Genomic DNA, 8,354 nt, shown 5'->3' on the forward strand with positions numbered 1-8,354 from the left:
TAACCCGGTGGATGGAGACCACGTGGTTGAGAAAGCCTGAGTTCCAGTTGTTTTCCCGAGTAGAGTTAAATACAGACTGATGACATTTCTTAATCTGAACCCTACCCAATGCAGCCGCAATGCGCGAGATTGTTCTTAATTTGGTCAGAAGCGGGCTAACCCGGTATTCTTTATTCTTTTAACCCTGGTTTAGTAGGTAAGGCTGTGGCTCTTAGGTTAGGTTAGATGGGTTTCTTGTGTTTGTTTCCCTTCCGTCCCAACCATCTAAAAAGGTGTCGACGTCCATAATGTAAAATGAAAATGGTATTTTAAGTATAATAAACAAAGTTACATTTCAAACCAGGAATGGATTCTGGATTAACAAAAATTTATTTAACACAATTTATATTGGTTTCCAAAGAGTTTGACCGTCGAATATTTTTGTACATAAAAAGAACAATAACGGGCGACCAAAGGAGGAAATTGGGCGTTTAGGTGGTGAAACAAATTCAGGAAACACATGATAAGTTGGAAAAATATATGGTTTATGCATTTATTGGAAAATCAAGTGAAGAATTATCTTCAATTTATATCACTTCCTTCAATAAAACATTCTTTGTTGAAAATTGTGGGTGTGGCTAGTGGTACATGATTTGTTGATTCCGGCCATATTTTTTTACTTTCAGGTGAGTGACGATAGCAATATATTGAACGGAGTGGTATAAATATAATTCATTACCGAATCAGATGAAATTACAATAAATTTCTGAACTATTGGAAACTCGTCCCCATTGCTTTGTAGATTTTACCTACGACGCCGCACAGCTCAGAACCTAGAAAAAGAGTAAACCTTCAAGAATCACCTGTTCACTAAGGCTATGCCAATTACCCTCACCTTATCCAGAGGATGAGTTACAGATTAAAGCACAAAATTTTCATATTTACCGTAAAATGCACTGATGCCCACTGCAGAACTAAAGATGTATCTTATAACCTGCTGCTAAGAAATAAATCTTATTAAGATTATTAAAATTATTTACCTTATTGCTCTTATTGCTATTAAGATTAAGATTATTATTAATAAAATCATTGAAATTATTAACAAAAACAACAGCTCAAAATCGGGCGTCCACATTGAAATAGTTTTCACTTTCAACTAGAGCCGGTTTCTCTGGAATTACAAAGAAATTCCCAAATTATAATAGATTTGAGCAATATAGAACAAAATAATCAGGAAAACCTCAATACGATAAAAAAAATATGGCCTAATTTTCGCAATAGAAAACAATCCGATCTCGTGACACCATTTAATGTAGATCTCTTTAGAACGTACAGAAAACACCTGTGACTAATTTTATACACCAGCAAAAATATTCTAAAAATTTGTAATTTCCGATAGGTTTTATTATGCTTTTGGTATATTGCAGGATAAGGAGATTCAAGACTAGAATAAAAAAAAAATCCCCTACTGAAGTTGTAATGTTAACTTGTGGCCTTTGGTTCAGTAGTCAGTTTGTTAATTTATTCAATCATTTGCCGTTAAAGACATATATTAAAGAAAAGTTTTTCAAAACATGATAAATTTCGAGAATTAATGGCAATCTCTCATATTAGTCTCATTTTACTTCCATTGATAAATTCAAAAGTAAACACAGAATAGTAGTTATTTTGGTATTATAGAAAAACACGAGTTTATACTTCCTGTGCACATAAGTCATTTTCTTACCATGCCTACCATATGACAAAGTTTACCATATTTTGGGCATGTATGTACGCTGGAGTGTGACGTAGGCAGTTCTGTGATGGACCCAGTTTTCTTCGAAACCTCTTCATCTCCATTGTAGCTATCTTGCGTGTTTGTTGAGCCTCGTGGAGCTCAAAGTAACAAAGTGTAATGTCTTCTCTTTTGGCTATTTCGACGCTATAGCTAAGTTTCAAGGTACTCCTGGTGTAGTGAATAATTTTTTAAAAGCTCATTGTGTTTTCCCTCAAAGATTAAAGTGTCCCAAGTGCGATTCTGATTTAGCTTTTAGGGAAGACCAGCACATTTCCTACTACAAGCTTTTATAAAGATTGCCAAGACAAAAAGTAGACGTAGGTGTCAATCATGAGGTAAGGATTTATTTGTGATTTACTTTTAGTTTGTGACTTGGGAAGGAGAGTCTAGCGGGCTTGCCTTCCGGCTAGGAGTTTTGATCTGGTAACTACTAGGTTAGGTTAGGTGGGTTTGATAGATTTTGTACCCTTTTACAAATCTCAAAAGTGCTAAATTTTCACGTTTTGTGATCTGGGAAGGGGAGTCTGGGGCCTTGCCCCCTGGCTAAGGGTTTTGACCTGGGAACTATTATGTTAGGTTAGGTGGGTTTTTTGGGTTCTGTACCTTATTAAAAATCACAAAAGTGTTGAATAATCACGTTTTGTCCTGTTTTCGCACACCCAAAATCTCAGGTTCTCACCTGTGTCCTCCGGGAAGGGGGATAGGGACCATAATGGTAGAACGGCTTATTTGTAGTGGAAGTAAAGGCCAAATTCGATGAAAGCACATGATTTTCTGCAGTATAAGTTTTTTTTCTCCTAGAAAGGTTGTCCCATGTTTTTCAACAAATTTACCATTATTTTTAATAAACTGCCTTCAATATAACTATCAAGAAATATCAGTGTGTATTGCTATGTATATATATATATATATATATATATATATATATATATATATATATATATATATATATATATATATATATATATATATATATAATCATTAAATGGTCTGTTCTGTTTTGTTCCTGCCCAAACCTTGATAACCATTATTAGTGAATTCACATATACACCGTTGAATTCAACTTTGTCCTGTATCAACAAAGCTTTAATATTTCCTGATAACACAATGCTTAATAGAAATTATGATCATGGTTCTATTAAAAACATCAAGTTAAGCCTGTTTACGATTCATTGTTATTTGATTATTCCATAACTGAAAGAGTGCAGGGTTGAGGTAGCCTATTCACCTTATTGGAAGCGTCTCTGCATGGCGATCTGCTGCAATGTAGTTCGAGACCTGCAGCTCGATAGTGTCTTGTCTGCAACCGAACAGTCCTTTTGAGCTAAGGGTGAGGAGTTTCGGGGAACTGTTTAGGTCTGCCTGTCGAGTCAACAGCAGCCATTGCCTAGTTCTCCCTAGTCCTATCTTGAGTAGAGAGGGGTCTTGATTTCTAATCACATGCAGCATAGCAGCACATATGGTCAGTGTCTAGGGCACTGGCACTGTCCCTTGCCTCTGCTACCATTAAACGGTGTGGTGAGCTTCAATGCTTTTAATTTTTTAAACACTATTTTATTTAGAGAAGTTCGAGGCAACCTTGACACCCAGAACATCCTGAGGTGATAGAACTGTATGTGGGTTTGCGACCTTGACTTCATTGGCGACCTTTCAATACGACAATCGGTTTGCATATTTCATGCTGGCTGGGTGAAAATAAAGTGTGAAAATTCCAAATGTCGCTTGAATAATTGCTCACTGCCAAAGGTTAGTTTCAAGAATATTAAAGTCAAATATATTACTGTATTGGAGCCAAGATTTGTTTTATCCAAAAATTGCGAATTTCATATTTAAATGTAGAAAAAAAGTTTTCATTTATAGAAATATTTCATGCTGATAAGGATCGAGTCGGTATTGTAAGATCAAAAGATGTATGTCGAAGATAGTTTTCTTAAAGCAATACAAAGTATCATAGCCTTATATATGAATGAAGGTTTTAAAATACAGACAGACAGTGTAGCCTCTTGGCCGTTACAGACAGACAAACCGACAGTGTAGCCTCTTGACCGCCACATACAGACAGTCAAGTGTAACCTCTTGACCATTACACAGACAAACTCGCTCCTCACCGTTGTACTAACACTCATACTTGCCAGTTGCACTGACACATTTTTTACCGTTTCACTGGCACACTCACTCGACCGTTGCACATACTTACCCTTTACCATTGCACAGACACACTTACCCTTAACCGTTGCACACACACTTACCCTTAACCGTTGCACAGACACACTTACCCTTAACCGTTGCACAGACACACTTACCCTTGACCGTTGCACAGACACACTCACTCTTGACTGTTACACACACACTCCTTCTTGACCGCTGCACAGACACACTTCCTCTTGACTGTTGCACACATACTTCCCTCTTGACTGTTGCACAGACACACACTCTTTTGACCGTTGCACAGACACACACTCTTTTGACCGTTGCACAGACAGAAACACTTCCTCTTGACCGTTGCACAGACCTACTCACTCTTGACCATTGCAGACCCACTCAATCTTGACCGTTGCACAGACAGACACTTCCTCTTGACCGTTGCACAGACAGACGCTCAATCTTGACCGTTGCACAGACACACTCACTCTTGACTGTTACACCATCTTGACTGATGCACAGACAGATACTACCTCTTAAGCATTGCACAGACAGAAAGTCCCTCTTGACCATTGCAAAGACACTCACTCTTGACCGTTGCACAGACACACTCACTCTTGACCGTTGCACAGACACACTCACTCTTGACCGTTGCACAGACACACTCACTCTTGACCGTTGCACAGACACACTCACTCTTGACCGTTGCACAGACACTCACTCTTTACTATTGCACACACACTCGACCATTGTTCAGACACACTTTTGACCGTTGCACAGACAGACGCTCCCTCTTGACTGTTGCACACAGACACTCCCTCTTGACCGTTGCACAGACAGACAATCGCTCTTGACCGTTGCACAGACAGACAATCGCTCTTGACCGTTGCACAGACAGACAATCGCTCTTGACCGTTGCACAGACAGACAATCGCTCTTGACCGTTGCACAGACAGACAATCGGTCTTGACCGTTGCACAGACAAACAATCCCTCTTGACCGTCGCACACGGACAGACGCTCCCGCTTGACCGTCGCACACGGACAGACGCTCCCGCTTGACTGTCGCACACGGACAGACGCTCCCGCTTGACCGTCGCACACGGACAGACGCTCCCGCTTGACCGTCGCACACGGACAGACGCTCCCGCTTGACCGTCGCACACGGACAGACGCTCCCGCTTGACCGTCGCACACGGACAGACGCTCCCGCTTGACCGTCGCACACGGACAGACGCTCTCGCTTGACCGTCGCACACGGACAGACGCTCCCGCTTGACCGTCGCACACAGTAAGACCGTCGCACACAGTAAGACCGTCGCACACAGAAAGACGCTCCCGCTTGACCGTCGCACACAGTAAGATGCTCCCGCTTGACCGTCGCACACAGACAGACGCTCCCGCTTGACAGTCGCACACAAACAGACGCTCCCGCCTGACTGTCTCACACGGACAGACGCTCCCGCTTGACTGTCGCACACAGACAGACGCTCCCGCCTGACTGCTGCACAGACACACTCACACTAATTGTTGCACAGATACACTCACTCTAATTGTTACACAGTCAGGCACTCACCTTAACTGTTGCGCACACACACTCTTGCCTGTTGCACAGACACACTCACTCTTGACCGTTGCACACACACTCACTCTTGACCGTTGCACAGGCACACTCACTCTTGACCGTTGCACAGGCACACTCACTCTTGACTGTTGCACAGACACACTCACTCTTGACTGTTGCACAGACACACTCACTCTTGACTGTTGCACAGACACACTCACTCTTGACTGTTGCACAGACACATTCACTCTTGACTGTTGCACAGACACACTCACTCTTGACTGTTGCACAGACACACTCACTCTTGACTGTTGCACAGACACACTCACTCGACTGTTGCACAGACACACTCACTCGACTGTTGCACAGACACACACTCTCTAATTGTTGCACAGAAAGGCACTCATTCTTGACTGTTGCACAGAAAGGCACTCATTCTTGACTGTTGCACAGACACATTCACCTTAACTGTTGCACAGACACATTCACCTTAACTGTTGCACAGACACATTCACCTTAACTGTTGCACAGACACATTCACCTTAACTGTTGCACAGATACATTCACCTTGACTGTTGCACAGACACACTCGCCTTGACTGTTGCACAGACACACTCGCCTTGACTGTTGCACAGACACTCGCCTTGACTGTTGCACAGACACACTCACCTTGACTGTTGCACAGACACACTCACCTTGACTGTTGCACAGACACACTCACCTTGACTGTTGCACAGACACACTCACCTTGACTGTTGCACAGACACACTCACCTTGACTGTTGCACAGACACACTCACCTTGACTGTTGCACAGACACACTCACCTTGACTGTTGCACAGACACACTCACCTTGACTGTTGCACAGACACACTCACCTTGACTGTTGCACAGACACACTCACCTTGACTGTTGCACAGACACACTCACCTTGACTGTTGCACAGACACACTCACCTTGACTGTTGCACAGACACACTCACTCTTGACTGTTGCACAGACACTCACTCTTGACAGTTGCACAGACACACTCGCTCCTAATCGTTGCACAGACAGGTACTTACTCTTGACCGTTGCCTGCATTCACTCTTGACTGTTGCACAGACGCACTCACTCTAACTGTTGCACACACACTCTTACTGTTGCACACGCTGATCTTGACTGTTGCACAAACATACTCACTCTGACAGGCACTCACTCTTGACCGTTGCACAGACAGACACTGACATACTCTCTTGACCGTTGCACAGACAGACTGTCACTCACTCTTGACCGTTGCAGATACAGACTGACACTCTCTTGACTGTTGCAGATAGACAGACTGGCACTCACTCTTGACCGTTGCAGACAGACTGGCAATTGCTCTTGACCGTTGCAGACAGACACTGGCACTCGCTCTTGACCGTTGCAGACAGACACTGGCACTCGCTCTTGACCGTTGCAGACAGACACTGGCACTCGCTCTTGACCGTTGTAGACAGACACACTGGCACTCGCTCTTGACCCTTGCAGACATAGACTGACACTCACTCTTGACCGTTGCACAGACTGACGTGACCGTTGCACAGACTGACTGACTGACACACTCTTGACCATTGCAGATACAGACTGCCACTCACTCTTAACCGTTACAGACTGACATACTAGTACTCACTCTTGACCGTTGCATATAGACAGACTGCCACTCACTCTTGACCGTTGCATATAGACAGACTGCCACTCATTCTTGACCATTGCAGATGGACAGACTGGCACTCGCTCTTGACCGTTGCACAGACAGACTGACACTCATTCTTGACCGTTGCAGACAGACAGACTGACGCTCACTCTTAACCGTTGCAGACAGACAGACTGACGCTCACTCTTGACCGTTGCAGACAGACAGACTGACTGACGCTCACTCTTGACCGTTGCAGACAGACAGACTGACTGTTGCTTACTCTTGACCGTTGCAGACAGACAGACTGACTGACGCTCACTCTTGACCGTTGCAGACAGACAGACTGACTGACGCTCACTCTTGACCATTGCAGACAGACAGACTGACTGACGCTCACTCTTGACCGTTGCACAGACAGACAGACTGACTGACGCTCACTCTTGACCGTTGCACAGACAGACTGACTGACGCTCACTCTTGACCGTTGCACAGACAGACAGACTGACTGACGCTCACTCTTGACCGTTGCACAGACAGACAGACTGACTGACGCTCACTCTTGACCGTTGCACAGACAGACAGACTGACTGACGCTCACTCTTGACCGTTGCACAGACAGACAGACTGACTGACGCTCACTCTTGACCGTTGCACAGACAGATAGACTGACTGACGCTCACTCTTGACCGTTGCACAGACAGACAGACTGACTGACGCTCACTCTTGACCGTTGCAGACACTGACACTCACTCTTGACCGTTGCAGACAGACAGACTGACACTCAATCTTGACCGTTGCAGACACAGACTGACACTCTCTTGACCGTTGACAGTAGACTCTTGACCTTTGACCTATTTGAATGTGTCATTGGAACCTATTCCTAGTGTACTATACATTTCCCCCAAAAAACTTTTCCCAATAGCATATGAAATAAAGATCTGGCTAATAATTTTCTTCTCTTAACCCCAGTTCCAGGTGGCAAAATGGAAAATTTAATTTAAAGGGAAAAATGTCTTGTGAAAGAACAGTTAAAGTTCCGGTCCATATTGAGGGGAAATTTTAGTCTGCAAGGGAAGGCGTGAAAAGATGTTTGAATATTTAATAGGATAAATGGATTATTTCAGTCTGAATTTAGTCTCCAAGTTTTATTGTAAGAATTAAAAGTTGCTAGAATTTTGTCATTGCTAAAGTAAAAGAGAGTATCAATAAATGTTAAAATTTAGGTGAACTTTGTT

This window comes from Palaemon carinicauda, chromosome 22 (assembly GCF_036898095.1).
Source record: "Palaemon carinicauda isolate YSFRI2023 chromosome 22, ASM3689809v2, whole genome shotgun sequence".
Classification (NCBI taxonomy): Eukaryota; Metazoa; Arthropoda; class Malacostraca; order Decapoda; family Palaemonidae; genus Palaemon; species Palaemon carinicauda.